This window comes from Vigna umbellata, chromosome 4, assembly GCF_029865625.1.
Source record: "Vigna umbellata cultivar VRB3 chromosome 4, Vumbellata_1.0, whole genome shotgun sequence".
In the NCBI taxonomy this organism is placed as follows: Eukaryota; Viridiplantae; Streptophyta; class Magnoliopsida; order Fabales; family Fabaceae; genus Vigna; species Vigna umbellata.
Window position 1 is genome coordinate 61,380,639 of NC_142168.1, and position 17,909 is coordinate 61,398,547.

Below are 17,909 nucleotides of genomic sequence, written 5' to 3' on the forward strand. Positions count from 1 at the left end.
TTTCAACTCATTAGTAACCATGGCATTGTGCAATTCTCTTTGAATCTTTTCTTGCCCTATTTTCCTTTGAATTTCTTTTAGTTGATTGACAAGAGTTTGAAAACAAAATTGTTCTTTAGGCTCCTCATTAATTCTAGGGGAATGTCTTCCAGACATTTTATGAACTTAAAAATTTTCTTGAAGTAAAGACTAAGAGATTTCACTTGAGGACAATATTCCAGTTAAGAGAGGTGGACCTTGTAGGTCGCTTAAGTACCAAGTCTTGCCTTGCCAAATATATCCTTAGTTACTTACTAAAAGTCTTTAAATCAAAATCACTTCTAAATTCACTAAATATATGGAGACAAACAAACACAAAGAAAGAAAACCTTAGACTCTAAAGTCGGACTCTAAGACTTCCTATGCGAAACTTGCAAAAATTAAGACCAAATTAAAGGTGAGGTCTCCTAGGTGAGGCTTAGACTTTTTGGATCTAAGACACACTCACCGTCTACCAATTTTAAAATGATGAGAATTTAAGTCAAGTTAGCAAATGAGGGAAGAACACTTATGAGCTCTTCCACTTCACTTGCTTGAAATGGCCAACTTACAAGAATGAAAAAGAAAATCAAAAAGCAATACAATGGAAACAACAAAACAAAAAATTGGAAGAACACAAGGTAGTTTAATGTGGCAGCTTTGGTTGCTCTCAAACAAGAATTGAATCAGAAGTGATTCATGCAAATCTTTCAGCTGTAGAGTGAAAATATGCTGCTGTTTGCAGCCACCAGAAATTATGTAGACCACTGAAAAAACGTGGTCTTGCTGCACCAAAGAAATCAACTCCAAAGTTGATCTTTCCTTGCTCCAATCCATTGCCTAAGATGCTACCAGTGTTATAGGGCCACCTGAAATACTTATGCACCCAACAAAGAGCTCATACAAACCATCAATAATCATTTATTAGGCCAGAAAATCAACACTGTTGCTGCCAGAAAACTGTTAAACCAGAGTGCACAACTGTAGTTTTATCAAACAGCTTATGTGCAGGATTTTCAAACAACTTAAATCAATCAATTAATCGGTTTCCAATGACTGGTGGCACTCAAAATGAACTTAGGAAAGGATCTAGAGTGGATTTAAAAAGCAAGAAGTAAAGATAAGTTGCAGCTTTGATCAATTTCGAAACCAAATGTAAACTAGGCAAAGTGTTTGATAAAATGCCTAGGAGAACGGTTGAAAATTGTGCATCAGAGTTTAAAATTTGCTGGGCACTGGTTCACACAGCTTTTTAAAATGCAGTATATTGTTAATTTTCAATGATGCACTTCTTTATAATCACTTGAACCAAGCTTTTGCTACCAAATTGAAATTAACTTTGATGCAGCAATCACAACAAGCTTTCAAATTAAAAAAATCTGCAACTATACTATAAAAGGTGCTTAAAAATTGGTGGTTTGAATGGTCATTTTGCACGAACGAATTTGGACTCTTAATTTTATGATTTGAGCAAATTTGTTTTACCAATTATGACTTGTGCCAATTGCCAGTAGAGGCTAAATGCCTTTAAATCAAAATTTTACTATTGCAGTTGCTCTTTCACACCATATTTGGCCAATTCACCATCCAATTTTTAGCAAAGGAATCAAACTGATATGTAATCAATTAAAATGACTATAGGACATCAAATCAAACTTAAACAAGACTCTAGAAATGCATTTAAGAGATGTCCAGAAAGAATTCTAAACTGGACAGATTCAAAAATCAGAAAAATTTCAGAAACATCAATCAAAGATAGGTGCAGTTCGGTCAAGCTACTTGAATGAGTTATGGATTCTGCAGAATGGTGCAACCAGATCGATTGTCTTGGACAATTCCTTGTTCATATGGTATGCACACATCACATTACAGCAACTCAAACATCACCAATTTTAATTTCACACGGTGCATTTCAGAAAACACATTTTAAATCAAATTCAAAACAGATTTGAATTCTGCATTAACTGGAACTGCACTGTGATGGAATTCAAGATGCACTAAGCTCATTCATCATTACTCTTGTGATGTGCATCTATTGAAAAACCATTCCAGATATGCTGATTCACCCAGGCACCAAACTTACTAAGAATTTTGACAAAATTACAGCAAATACACATGACTGGACATGACTGAATAGAATTGCAAAAATTAAAATACTCAAGACAAAGATTGAACCGATTAAAATGATGGAAATAAAATCAAGTAAAAGCTGGAACAAAGAAACGATGTAAATGAAAACTACTGGAATTGAAGAGAGTAATGAAACAATGCACACAGAATGAAGAACACGAATGAAATGGTGATGACAGAATGAAGTAACAATTGACTTAGCTGGAGCGTGATGCAGAACCAAAGCTCTGAATACCACTTGATGAAGTTTGCTCCAGCAAGTGTAACGGATTGAATGCAGTGGAACATGGAGTCCTGAGATGGCAGCGGAGATGGGGATGAAAATCAGTGGCGTAATTGATGGTTGTAGAGCTGTTTGGGAGGTGGAGAGCTAGCTCAGACGGCCTTCCACTGGAAGGAAGCTAGATGCAGAAGGGAAGCTCATTGGGATGACTTTTGGACAGATTTTTAGGTGCTGCAAATGCATCAGCAGAGTAAAAATCAATATTCTCAAAAGTGTCTTTACAAGGTTGGCTACCATGAATTTATATGTGATCCATGGAGCTGCAACGAGTAAGAAAGGGAATGACCCATGTGTAAAATGTGAAAAATTTATGAAAAATGTGCTTAAAACTAAAGCAGCATGTGAGCTAATGGTGTTGAGGGGCGGAGGTGCTGCTGTGGTGTGCTAAGCAACGAGTGGTGGTGCAGCTAGTAATTTTGACCATCAACTGGACAGTTTTACCCCTTCTCTTGGTGTCTCCAAATTCCACTTAAATTGAAGGAAAAGAATGTGTCCTGTTGTGTCCATATCTTCAAGCTCTTCTTGAATTCTTCTAGCCATACTTCTATTGATAATAAATTCTCTAGACACCAAGTAATGCTCCCAAGTTTGCAATGCTCGAATAAGGGCATATAGTTCTTTGTCATAGGTAGGATAATTCAATGTAGGTTCCCTGAGTTTTTCACTAAAATAAGCTATGGGGTGACCTTCTTGTATAAGGACAGCTCCTATTCCTACCCCAGATGCATCACATTCGACTTGAAAAGCTTTAGAAAAATCAGGTAAATGTAGAATGGGTGCATGTGTTAACTTATGCTTCAAGGTCTCAAAGGCTAGACTTTGCTTTTCATCCCACTTGAATGACACATCTTTCTTTAAAAGTTCATTGAGGGGAGCAGCAATAGTAGAGAAATTTTCTACAAATCGTCTATAGAAACCTGCTAGACCTAGAAAACTTCTTACTTCTCCCACTGTTTTCAAGACAGGCCACTCTTGGATAGCGTTGATTTTGCTAGGATCAACATGTACACCTTCTTTCCCAACTTTTAATCCCAGAAAAATGACACTTTCTTGACAAAAGGTACATTTGTCAAAGTTGGCAAATAAGTGATGTTGTCTAAGTAAAATCAAAACTTTCCTCACATGGTGAAGATGTTCTTTAAGACCTTTGCTATAGATTAGAATGTCATCAAAGTAGACTACAACAAAGCTGCCGATGTATTCCTGAAGGACATGATTCATTAGTCGCATGAATGTACTAGGAGCATTGGTTAAGCCAAAAGGCATGACTAACCATTCATAGAGGCCAAATTTGGTCTTAAAAGCGGTTTTCCATTCATCTCCGTCTTTGATTCTTATTTGATGATATCCACTTTTAAGATCAATCTTGGTGAACATGTTTGCTCCATGTAACTCATCTAACATATCGTCCAACCGAGGAATAGGGTGCCTATACTTGACTGTAATGTTGTTGATAGCCCTACAATCTGTACACATTCGCCAAGAACCATCTTTCTTTAGGACTAACAACACTGGCACGACACAAGGGCTAAGACTTTTTTGTATCCACCCTTTTTCCAATAAATCATGGACTTGCCTCTCTATCTCTTTGGTTTATGTAGGGTTAGTCCTATAAGTTGGCCTATTGGGAAGACTAGCTCCAGGGATCAAATCAATCTAATGTTCAATTCCTCTAAGAGGTGGTAAACCACTTGGAACCTCTTTAGGAAATAAATCATCAAATTCTTTCAAAAGCTTTTGTAACCCTTTGGGAAGAGAATCAAGTGGATGATTTATGGAAACAAGTGCCTCTTTGCAATAGAGAAGAAAGTGAGGTTGTCCAAGAAAAAGATTTTTAGATTGTTTTGTTGGGACAACTACATTGGTTGAGGCACTTTCTAACAAACTCAAATTCTTCTCTTTTGAAACTGTTTTATTTTTGAGCTTTTTCTCACCATCCTATTTTTTTTAAGTATTATTTGATCCTCTCGTACTTGTGATGGTGTAAGAGGGCTCAAGATAATCTTTTTGCCTCTGTGTTGGATGGTGATCTTGTTGGTAACCCCATCATGCAAAGCTTGTTTGTCATATTGCCAAGGTCGCCCAAGTAAGATGTGACCTGCTTCCATTGGAACAAGATCACAAATGATTTGATCTTCATACTTGCCTATGGAAATTGGTACACTTACTTGTTCCTTAACAACTATTCCTTCATCCTCTTTTATCCATTGAAGTTTGTAAGGGTTAGGATGAGGAGTAGGAGTTAAGCCTAGCTTTTCCACCATTCTAAAGCTACAACAATTACAACAAGAACCACTATCCACAATCATAGAAGAAGTTTTATCAAAAACTTTGCAGCGTGTGTGGAATAGGTTTTCTCGTTGAGATTGTTCTAACTCCACATGCTTTGCTTCAAGGAGTCTCCTAACCATAAGAAGATCTCCATCACAAGGTGTAGCTTCATGTTCCTCTTCAGATGAGGACAACTCAGATGCACTGGAGGTTGATACCTCACTATGATTTTCATGCTCAAGGATATAGGTTGACTTTTTGAAGTGACACTCAGTTGAATAGTGTCCTCTAGCCCCACATTTAAAACATCTAGTCTCCCTACCCTTTGAATCTCTAGTTTGCTCTCTTGGAGGTCGTTGTTCCTTTCCTTTAAAGTTCTCTTTGTCTTTTCTTAGCTCTTTATCCTTGCTTTTGATCTTGTCTTTTGATGACAAATTTATGAACACCGAAAAACGGCGCCACAAACTTGTTTAACAATCGGCAAGGAAATTGGTTTTTCTGGATCACAAAATCCTTGAGTTAAGAGAATCATAACAACACAATTATTCTTATTTTTCCCAACTTGCCTTTGCATTAAGCTTTGCTTTTTCTTTTCTTTTCTTTCTTTTCTTTTCACATTCTTATTTCTTAGCTCTTAGGTCAATGCTTTTCCTTTTTCTTTTTCATGCTTTCCCAACAACCCCAAACTTGAACATTTATTAATACCACACAATATTTTCTACTTAACTCAAGGTAAAGCTTTTCAACAAGGGTTTTCAATTTATGTTCAAGGCTAAGGGTTCAAAGGATAGAACACAAAGTGTTCTCTTTTAGTGGGCTAACTTCATGAATTTGGCCAATAAAAAGGGTTCCAACAAATGGCCTTGATCATATGATGCAAAACAAGCAATTGATTCAATCATAGAAAACCTGGGCAAAATCATTCATGCTTTCAAAGTAATAGCATTCAATCAACAAAAACTCTGGAGCTCAAAACCTCACATATAAGCTCATTCACATTTGACATACACATCCTGCTTAATCTCACAATCACAATCACAATATCATGCATTTGTTCACAAAGCTTGTGAATCACCTGTATAAGCATTTAATGTGCACATCTCAACCTCAATCAATCTCAAAGCATCACCAAGCACTACTTATCAAATAATCACAGTCATAAGCAAACCATCATAACAAACCAAGTTTCCAATTGAGTACATCAAACCCTATTCTAAAAACAGAAATACGTACAAAACACTAGGTTGCCTCCCAGTAAGTGCTTGTTTAACGTCACGAGCCTGACCCAAAATTTCAAGGATCAACCAACTGCATCATTGTGGACAAGTGTTGCACTTCTCCCCCTAAATAAGGCTTGAGACGTTGACCATTCACCACCCAACTTTTATGTGGATCATCAGCAGCTGGATTAAATATTTCAATTGCTTCATGCGGGTGCACTTCTTTTACTACAAATGGTCCTGACCATTTTGACTTCAGTTTCCCAGGGAATATCTTCAATCTTGAATTGAATAATAGTACCTGTTGTCCTGGATTGAAAACTTTATTTACCAACTTCCTATCATGATAAAATTTGATCTTATCTTTATAAGCCTTGGATGAATCATATGCATGTAATCGCATTTCTTCAAGCTCCAAAATCAGCCTTCTGCGTGTGCATTGAGTTTCATAAGGATCAAAATTCAAGAATTTCAAAGCCCACAACGCTCTATGCTCCAATTCCACTGGCAAATGACATGCTTTCCCATAGACTAATTGAAACAGTGATAATCCCATAGACGTCTTCATTGCCGTCCTATAGGCCCAAAGAGCATCATCCAATTTGAGTAACCAATCCTTTCTTGATGAAGTCACTGTTTTTTCCAGGATCCTTTTTATTTCCCTGTTAGATACCTCAGCTTGTCCATTAGTTTGTGGATGATAAGGTGCAGCTACCTTATGTTTCACTCCATAATGTTTGAGTACTTTTTCTAGCTGATAATTGCAAAAATGAGATCCTCCATCACTGATCAACACTCTTGGAGTGCCAAAGCGTGAAAATATCTGCTTCTTCAAGAATTTAATTACCGTGCTCGCATCATTTTTAGGACAAGCCAATGCTTCCACCCATTTACTCACATAATCCACTGCTACCAAAATATATTCATTGTTGAAAGATGGAGGAAAGGGTCCCACAAAGTCAATACCCCACCTTTCTTTGGAATAAGTTCATTCTTATCATTATGAATTACTGTCATCCCACCTTTCTTTGGAACCACCTATACTGGACTCACCCATTCACTATCAAAGATTGGATAGATGATACCAGCTTCTAACAGTTTCAACACTTCTTTTCTAACCACCTCCTTCATTACAGGATTTAACCTTCTCTGTGGTTGAGCACTTCGTTTATAGTCCTCTTCCATAAAAATCTTATGCATGCAATAAGTTGGGCTAATACCTTTAAGATCTGATATTGACCACCCAATTGCTTCTTTATTGGCTTTCAGAATTTCTATCAACTGTTCTTCTTCTTGTAGAGATAAAGAGTTATTGATGATGACTGGCTTTGTTCCATCTTCTTCTAGAAAAACATATTTCAGATGTGATGGTAATCTTTTTAATTCTAGCGTCTTTGCTTTGACTTCTTCTTCCTTATCAATTATTTCAAATATTGGATCTTCCACTGGACTCTTTTTCAATGTTTCCAAGTCCATCAGACATTCATCAATTAATTTCTCTTCTTCTTCATCTAAATCTTCACAAGCATCAATGAGAGTTTTCTCTAATGGAGAAATATTTCGCACCATCCTTTCTTGTACCATACAAACTTCATCAAGTTCATCAAATTGAAAACATGCTTTGTCATCATTTGGATATGTCATGGCCTTGGATACGTCAAAAGTAACTTCTTCATCATCAACTCTCAATTTAAGCTTACCATTCTCTACATCAATTAAAACTCTAGCAGTCTTCATAAAAGGTCTCCCAAGAATGAGAGGTACATCACTATTTCCTTCCATCTCCATTACAATAAAGTCCACTAGAAATACAAATTTATCAACCTTCACTAGAACATCTTCAACCACTCCATATGGATATTTAAGAGAACTGTCCGCCAGTTGAAGAGCCATTCTGGTTGGTTTGATTTCCAAAACCTGAATTGTTCTGCACATGGATAACGGCATTAAATTAATGCTAGTTCCTAAATCAATCAGTGCTCTTCCAACTTCCAAGTCTCCTATGGTGCATGGAATAGTGAAGCATCCTGGATCTTTAAGTTTAGGAGGTAATTTCTGTATGATTGCACTGCAGTTACCCTGTACATTGATAGTTTCCTTTTCAATGTACTTGTTTTTCTTTGTAAGAAGTTCCTTCAAAAACTTTGCATACGATGGCATCTGTTGCAATGCTTCAGAGAATGGTATAGTGATCTCCAGCTTCTTAAACAACTCCATAAATCTTTCCAACTGCTTTTCTTTCTCCTTCCTTGAATAATTCTTTGGATAAGGAAGTGGTTTTTCAAACTCTTTTTCTTTTTGTCTCTCCTCTCTCTCTTCTCTCTCTTTTTTTTCTCTCTTCTCATCTTCTTCCTTTTTCTTTTTCTCTCTCTCAACTCTTTCTTTCCACTCACATGTTTCTTTTTCACTCTCATTTTCTTTCTCCTATCTTTCTTTTTTTCTCTCCTCTAACACTTTACCACTTCTGGTCACAACAGTTTTACACTCCTTTCTGATATTACCATTTTTCATCTTGTCAACTATTCGCTCAACATGGACCTTCATATTTTTAAACGCAACTTCCACATTCTTACAATAAGATGCATTCGTCTTCTAGAATCTTTGGAAAGTCTCGTCAAGTTTTGTTGTCTTTTCAGATGGAGTAAATTGCATTTGTCATTTTTGCTGTTGCCCTTGAACCATTGAAACCTGTTGTATTTCTTGTGGTAATTTAGAAAGTTTCATAATTACTTCTTCCAACTGTTGAGAAATAATTTTATTTTGAATAAGCAAAGCATCATTTGATTGTAACACTCCTTCTGACTAAGATATCCTCTTTCAATGTTGAACTCGTTGTCACTAGTAGCCATATTTTCAATGATTTCTGTAGCTTCCTCTGGAGTTTTCCATTTGATGTTTCCTCCTGCTGAGGCGTCAAGCATCATCTTGGTTTGTGAACCAAGACCTCCAAGGAAAGTGATGCGGGTTGTCGCGGCCCATCAAATTTGATGTGCATTAATAATTTAGTATAGTGCTAGGAAGTGACTCCTAGGTCGTCTCTCAAGGACCAATTTTGCGGTTCGAAAATCGAGTCTAACACAAAAAAAATGGGGGGTTTGAAAAGGTTTTGCAAAAATTAAAGAACTTAATAAAGACACAGTTGCAAACAAACTAATTTAGCATGGTTATTAAACTAGCACTATTAAAAGCCTTAGACAACATTCAAACATCAAACACTGTTACAAACTGATTAACAAACACAGTTAAAAATAATTAAATGCAACACTAACTCAAACACATAAACTCAACCTATTAATTAAATTAATTAAAAACCAAAGAAACCAACAACCCTAATTTAATCCTAGCAAATTACTTATCATAATGGCAATTAACAAATGAATTTAAAAGTCCAATTGGCCAAAGAAAGAGCACATGGCCGTGAGTCACCATGCACCCAAGTCAAACTTCAATTTCACCTTAAATAAGCCACAAAATGTGTTGACTTCTTCTCCCATGTGCACCATTTCTCAAGAAATTAAGCATGTGCCTTCCACACTCTCCAAGACCGTCCCCTCTGATAACGATTGAAAAACCGTTATTTTTATGCTTAAAATTGATACCAAAAGCAACCTTTAAGACTTAGAAACTAGCTTGAACTCATATTTTTGTTTTAGTTTTGTGAATAAGAGAGTTGAAAGTGAATTTAATGGTTTTGTGCAAGATTCCCTTGATTTTGTAGGCTAATTGAATGATTTGAAAGAAGAATTGAAGTACCGAATGATTGGAGTGCTGAAAAGTAAACCAGAAACCAGAAAAGTCAACCAGTCAACCAGAAAAGTCAACCAGTCAACCAGAAAAGTTAACCAGTCAACCAGAATGCTGAAAAGTCAACCAGAATGCAGAAAAAAATGTGACCGAGTGGCGCTGACCGGAAATTTGGCGCTGAGCGGCAGTTTTCAGGTGCCGAAATCACCGCTGAGGGGCAAAACAGCAGCTGGGGGGCAAAATGGATCAACCGCTAGTACCGCTGAGCGCCATTCTAAATGGGCTTGGACCCGTTTTCTGGCACTTTTATGGGCTTGGGCCTAATTTTTCTGTATTTTTGGAATAATATATAAGGTTTAGGACGTCCTAGGGTTTGTATCTTTGGCAGAAACGAAGCAAACACTCTCTCTTCCACACCTTTGAAGGAGGATCTTGGATGCTCAGGCTACCTCTTCACCTTTCTAGGGTTTTATCCTTCATTCTTTCATTATTGTTCATCTAGGTTCACCACGAATATGGTGAACTTAACCTTGTATGTTTGTTGGGGAATCAATGTAATCTTTTGAAGCTCTCATATATGGAATTTGTGCTTGCATCTTAATCTAAGATTTATGCTTTCAATCATCATTAGTTAGGGTTTTTCCTCTTTGCTTAATGCTTGCTTTGTTTAACTCATTCAATGCATGATTATTGATTTTGTCGATACGGGAACGTACGGGGAAGTCTAGATCCGGGGAATCTCTCCCAATATTATATTGGTTGTCGTTAAGCTCCTGTGCTAAGAGAACTAATTATTAGGAATGCTAGGAATCGTATGAACTCGTAATTAGGGATAGGCCTTCTTGACAAGGTAATTTAGAGAGTGGCATTAACAATGATGATTTGAATGTTGAATTCCTAAAATATATGAGAGTGGATGAGATGAAATTGACCCCCAACAACATATTCATTCATATACTTCATTGAAAGTATTTGTCTTTTGCTTTTGCCATTGATCAAAACCTCATGCATACATATTTATTTTCGTCTTTTGCATAGTAAAATCCAATTATTTCGTTCTTAAGTCTTAGCTAATCAACAAACCACACAACTAAACTAGGTCGTGAGTCCTTTGGGAGAACGATACTTGGTCTTACCAAGTTTATTACTTGAACGATTCGGTCATACTTGCCGATTGTAAAACAAGTTTGTGACATCATATTTTGGTGATCATAAATTTGTCCATCAAGTTTTTGGCGCCGTTGCCGGGGACTCGTGATTTAACTGGTTAATTTGTGTGATTATTGATTATCTTTGACTTTAATTTTGAATATCTGTTTTTATTTTCTGTTTTTATTTTTTCGGTTTTTATTTTATTTTATTTGATTTGATTAGATTTTATTTTATTTGATTTGATTAGATTTTATTTTATTTTATTTTATTTTATTCTATCTTATTTTATTTTATCCTCTGAATATTTTATCTTCTGAATCTTTTATCTTCTCCTATATCTTTTTGTGCTAACAAATATTTTCTAGGGTTTTGTTCTCTTGTGTATGCAGGAAGCAATTAGAACAAGGAGCAAGAAAACAACAGAACCTCTGCTTGAAGGTCTAGACGAGAGTAGATAGAGGAGAAGAATCCGAACATCTAGAGAACTGTTCCCTTCTCCAGAAACTCTCTTACAATCATCACCACAAGGTTCTGTTCATAGCACAAAAAATATGGAGAACAACAATGTTAGAAGAACTCTTGCTGACTACACCAATATAGCTGGACCTCAGCACTTTAACAGTATAGCTAGACCTAGAGTCAATGCAGCTAATATGGAGGTCAAACCAGCACTAATTCAACTAGTGAAAAGCAACAAATTTAATGGGTTATCTCATGAAAGCCCATATGAGCACCTCACTACCTTCAATGAGATTTGCAACACAGTAAAGATTAATGGGGTGCCAGACGAAGCTATCAAACTTAGCTTGTTTCCTTTCTCATTGGGAGGCAATGCTAAGCTTTGGTTGAATTCTTTCCCAGAAGAAAGTTTCACAGAGTGGGAAGCAGTGGTCACAAAATTTTTAAACAAGTACTTCCCACAATCTAAGGTGACAAAAGGCAAGCAAGAGATTTCTTCATTTAAACAGGGCATGGAAGAATCACTAGGGCATGCATGGGACAGGTATAAAAGCTTGCTAAGAAAAACACCCACGCATGGCTTTGAAGATCAGGAAGTAGTCTTAACTTTCCTTGGAGGGCTTGGTTCACAAACCAAGATGATGCTGGACGCCTCAGCAGGAGGCAATATTAAATGGAAAACTCCAGAGGAAGCAACAGAGATTATAGAAAACATGGCTACTAGTGATAATGAGCTGCACAGTGAGAGAGGAGCTCCTATGCAACAAAAAGGAGTTCTCCAATTACAGACACATGATGCCCTGCTAGCTCAAAACAAAATTCTCACTCAACAGCTGGAGACTCTGACCAAAACTCTTGCTCAATTACCCAAAGAGTTGAAAACTGCTGCACAGGTACAAACCCAGTTGTGCGAATTGTGTGGAGGCGACCATATCAATGGTCAATGTGCCTTTCCTGTTGAAGCCGTAGAGGATGTAAACTACATGACCAATCAGTACCGTCAAGGAAGCTACAATCAGGGGTGGAAACCACACCCAAGTATTGGTCAAGGGCAAACTGGGCAAGCTGGTCAATATAATAAGCAGCAGCAGCAACCCACCTTATGGCAACAGTTACCTATGCTTAATGAAAGGTCCATGAGGATGGAGGAAACTCTCAACAATTTCATACAGAAGACTGAGTCTACACAGAAGAGCACTGAAGCTGCTATCAAAAATTTGGAGACCCAGATGGGGCAGATCACCAAACAGGTGGAAGAAAGGCCAAATAGAAATTTTGGGGCTAATACTGAGGTTAACCCCAGAGAAGAGTGCAAGGTGGTAGAGAGTGTTGATGATGAGAAAGTTGAGTTAGATACAGAAGAGAGAAGTGAAATAGAGAGCAAAAGCACTTTTCCTTTTCCAATCCATCAAGGGAAACAACTGGACTCCACAGAATTATTCAAAATGGTGGATAATGATGCACCTTGGGAACAGATTCTGCAACAGATTACGGTTTACACTAAATCTAATGAAGAAATCTCTACAAAGAAAAGACGTAGAGATGATGAGGCAAAGGAGTGTATAACTGTTAAAAAAGAGTCATTCCCTCCTAAAGCAACAGACCCAGGCAGTTTCTCTATCCCTTGTACCATAGGGAAGAAAAGGGTGAAGAAAGCTCTCCTTGATTTAGGTTCAAGTGTTAACTTGATACCTTACTCTTTACTGGAGCAAATCGGCAATGTTAAAGTGAAACCTGTAAAGGTTAATCTAGTAATGGCCGATGGATCTTCAAAGGAGCCATGTGGGATTGCAGAGGACATTATAGTTTGTGTTGGCAAACTTCAGTTCTTGGCAGACTTTGTGGTGATGAAGATGGAGACAGAGAAGATACCTATCATACTTGGAAGACCGTTTATGAAAACGGCCAGAGCTATCATTATTGTAAATGAAGGTATAGTGGTGCTCCAGGACCGAGAGGAGAGAGTGGTTGTAGACGTTTTCAAAGATGAGACGCAAGCACAGGAGGAAGAAGCTAGTTATAAAGCTGCATTTCAAGATGCACACATGACTAGCCATAAAGATGAAAAGCCCAAGGTTGCAGGTAACCATTGTTTGTTGTTTCAGGTGCACAAGGAAGAAAAGATTGGAAGAGGAGGAGAAATTCCTGATGACTGGGAGAAAAGAAGACCCCAACATGGTACATGATAACAGTTGAAAAACTGTTATTTTCATGCTTAAAATTGACACAAAAAGCAACCTTTACATTTAGAAACTAGCTTGAAATCATGCTTTTATCCATATTTTCAGAAATAAGAGAGCTGGACAGGTTTATGCTTGATTTCAGTGTTTTTGTGCAGGTTTTAAGGTGAATTTAGTGAAAGAAGTGAAGAAGGAGAGAGTTGAAAGTGAATTTAATGGTTTTGTGCAAGATTCCCTTAATTTTGTAGGCTAATTGAATGATTTGAAAGAAGATTTGAAGTACCGAATGATTGGAATGCTGAAAAGTCAACTAGAAACCAGAAAAGTCAACCAGTCAACCAGAAAAGTCAACCAGTCAACCAGAATACGAAAAAAGTCAACCAGACGAGTTTTGGGCCAGTTTTATGCGATTTTATGATCTGTTTGGGCCTGAACCCGTTTTCTATTATTTTTATGTCCTATTTAAAGACCTAGATGTTTTAGGGTTGGTATCTTTGGCAGAAACGAAGCAAACACTCTCTTCTCCACCCCTTTGAAGGAGGATCTTGGATGCTCAGGCTACCTCTTCACCTTTCTAGGGTTTTATCCTTCATTCTTTCATTATTGTTCATCTAGGTTCACCATGAATATGGTGAACTAAACCTTGTATGTTTGTTGGGGAATCAATGTAATCTTTTGAAGCTCTCATATATGGAATTTATGCTTGCATCTTAATCTAAGATTTATGCTTTCTTTCATCATTAGTTAGGGTTTTTCGTCTTTGCTTAATGCTTGCTTTGTTTAACTCATTCAATGCATGATTATTGATTTTGTCGATACGCGAACGTACGGGGAAGTCTAGATCCGGGGAATCTCTCCCAATATTATATTGGTTGTCGTTAAGCTCCTGTGCTAGAAGAACTAATTATTAGGAATGCTAGGAATCGTATGAACTCGTAATTAGGGATAGGCCTTCTTGACAAGGTAATTTAGAGAGTGGCATTAACAATGATGATTTGAATGTTGAATTCCTAAAATATATGAGAGTGGATGAGATGAAATTGACCCCCAACAACATATTCATTCATTTATTTCATTGAAAGTATTTGTCTTTGCTTTTGCCATTGATCAAAACCTCATGCATACATATTTATTTTCGTCTTTTGCATAGTAAAATCCAATTATTTCGTTCTTAAGTCTTAGCTAATCAACAAACCACACAACTAAACTAGGTCGTGAGTCCTTTGGGAGAACGATACTTGGTCTTACCAAGTTTATTACTTGAACGATTCGGTCATACTTGCCGATTGTAAAACAAGTTTGTGACATCATATTTTGGTGATCATAAATTTGTGCATCAAGTTTTTGGCGTCGTTGCTGGGGACTCATGGTTTAACTGGTTAATTTGTGTGATTATTGATTATCTTTGACTTTAATTTTGAATTTCTGTTTTTATTTTCGGTTTTTATTTGATTTGGTTTTATTTTATTTGATTTTATTTTATTTGATTTGATTTGATTTTATTTTATTTTATCTTATTTGATTTGATTTGATTTGATTTTATTTTATTTGATTAGATTAGATTTTATTTGGTTTGATTAGATTAGATTTGATTTTATTTTATTTGATTTGATTAGATTAGATTTTATTTTATTTTATTTTATCTTATTAGATTAGATTAGATTAGATTTTATTTTATTTTATTTTATTCTATCTTATTTTATTTTATCTTCTGAATCTTTTATCTTCTGAATATATATCTTCTCCTATATCTTTTTGTGCTAACAAATATTTTCTAGAGTTTTGTGCCTAATGTTTGCAGGATGCAATTCGAACAAGAATTTAATAGGCACTCAATTCTACTAAGGTAATTTCAATCACTGGTGGGATCTCACTCAAGCATGGATAATGATCAATTTTGGCAAGCTGTCGAACAATTTAAGAATCTACCACCACAACAAAGGCAGAAAAAACCCTCTCTATCAGGAAGAAGGATAACGTTGGAGGAGGCAGTTCAACAGTACATACAGATACCTGATTGTCATCACAAAATCACTCAAGTTGCCGAAGAATTTGATAGGCCGCCACCACAACAATGGCAGCAACAACCCTCTCCATCAGTAAATTTGGATGACACCCTTCAACAATTTTTGAAAAATTCCGACTCTACTCAGAAAAGCATTGAAGAATCATGTAAAAGGATGGAGATGCACCTTCGTTTCATTAGTCAAAAATTGAATGTTAAGGTTAATACTGAAGTTAACCTTAAGGAGGAAGGTCAAGCCATTGGCACTGAAAGTGACAAGATTTTTGCTGAGAAAAAAATAGAGAGAGATGAGGAAAAGATAGAGAGAGAAGAAAAAGAAGAGTTGAGTGAGAAAGATAAAGATGATGAAAAAGAAGTGGTTGAGAGAGAAGAGAGGAAGAAAATTTGTGTGAAAATAAAGAAGTTGAGAAGAAAAAGAGAAGGGAAGAAAAAAAATAAGAGAAAAGAAAAAGAGAAAATTTGGGGAGAGGAAGCATAAGAAAAAGAAGATGAGAAGAAAGAAGAAGGAATCATATGAAAAATCCCATCCTCATCTAAAGAAGAATCATAGGAAGGAAAAGAAATTTAAGTGCTTTATGGAAATCTTCAAGAAATTGGAGATTAAAGTTCCTATGATTGAGACACTGCAACAGGTTCCTGGTTTGATCAAATTTCTGAAGAAGTTCAGTAGAAAGAAGAAAAAGAAGAAGGAACTTGAGCTTTACTGGGTCAAGCTAATGACGTTAAAAGAGCGCTTGCTGGGAGGCAACCCAGTGGATTTAAGAACTTTTTAATTTTTCTTTGGTTTGTAAATTTTTAATTTGTTGAACATTACTTTGTCATTATTTTTGGAGATAGCATCTACTGAAGGATGCTAGTTTGACATAGCATCTACTGAAGGATGCTAAGTTGTAACACCTACTGATGGGTGTTGTTGAGAAAGTTTGAAGCACCTACTGATGGGTGTTGGTAAGTTTTAAACACCTACTGATGGGTGTTGGTGGATTTTGGGTCAGGCTCGTGACGTTAAACAAGCGCTACCTGGGAGGCAACCCAGTTGATTGATTGTTTTTGTTTGTTTTATTTTAGTTAGGGTTTGCATAAGTATTTTAAACATTGAATTGCAGGGAACCAGTGAGGGGCATGTCTAGGAGGCACGTAGGTTAAGAAAAGAAGGAGAAGAGCACATCACGAAAGTGCCGCTGAGCGGTAACTTACCGCTGAGCGGTACTCTCGCAGAATGGGCTTTAGTTCCCCTTAGCGGGACCCGAGCCCATTAGGGTATTTTTATACCCTAAGCTGCGCATAAGCTTCTATTTTCAGGCTCTTCTCTGCACACACACTCCCACATACCTTTTCCAAGGTTCTCCACATCTTTTCCCTCTTCCCTCTTGAGAAAATCTCCCTTTCACTCACTTTCTCACTAGTTTTCCATCTAAGTTTGGGGTTGGGAGAGAGCATCATTGAAGGGGATGATTTCTTCATTGTGGTTTACTAATGCTTAACAATGATCTTTTGGTTTTGTGAATTATGTTTGATGCAGGGATGGCCTCCTCATCATGCTAAAAGAATCAAGACTATAAGATCCAAGAAGAAGGAAAGGAAGAAGATATAGATGACAGCTCAGATTGATGAGGAGCTGAGATAGTATTTACTGATGAATGCTATCATATGCTTATGCTTTTATCGATTTAAGTTTTCTGAACTTATTTATTTTTGGTTTTAGATTAGGGTTGATATACTCTATTGGAAACCTGGTTTGTTATGATGGTTTGCTATTAACTGTGATTGTGTGATAAGTAATGCTTGATGATGCTTATTGATTGATTGATGTTGAGATGATGTGCACATTAAAATGCTTATACAGGTGATTCACAAGCTTTGTGAACAAATGTAGGGTATCATGATTGTGATTGTGAAATTCAGCATGATGTGTATGTCAAATGTGAATGAGCTTATATGTGAGGTTTTGAGCTCCAGAGTTGTTATTGTTGAATGCTATTACTTTGGAAACATGAATGATTTTGCCCAGGTTTTCTATGATTGAATCAATTGCTTGTTTTGCATCATATGATCAAGGCCGTTTGTTGGAACCCTTTTTATTGGCCAAATTCATAAAGTTAGCCCACTAAAAGAGAACACTGTGTGTTCTATCCTTTGAACCCTTAGCCTTGAACATACACTGAAAATCCTTGATTGAAAATCTTTACCTTGAGTTAAGTAGAAGATCTTGTGTGGTATTGTTAAATGTTCAAGTTTGGGGTTATTGGGAAAGCATGAAAAAGGAAAAGCATTGAGCTAAGAGCTAAAAAGTAAAAATATGCAAAGAAAAATGAGAAAGAAAAGAAAAAGCAAAGCTCAATGCAAAAGAAAGTTGGGAAAAATAAGAATAATTGTGTTGTTATGATTCTCTTAACTCAAGGATTTTGTGATCTAGAAAAACCAAT

At 36.6% G+C, this 17,909-nt stretch overlaps 1 pseudogene; it reads right to left on the bottom strand.

Annotated features, from left to right (window-relative positions):
• Positions 1-4,424: 4,424 nt before the first annotated feature.
• LOC148200794 (uncharacterized) overlaps positions 4,425-17,909 on the bottom strand; it is a 47,833-nt pseudogene continuing 34,348 nt past the window's right edge.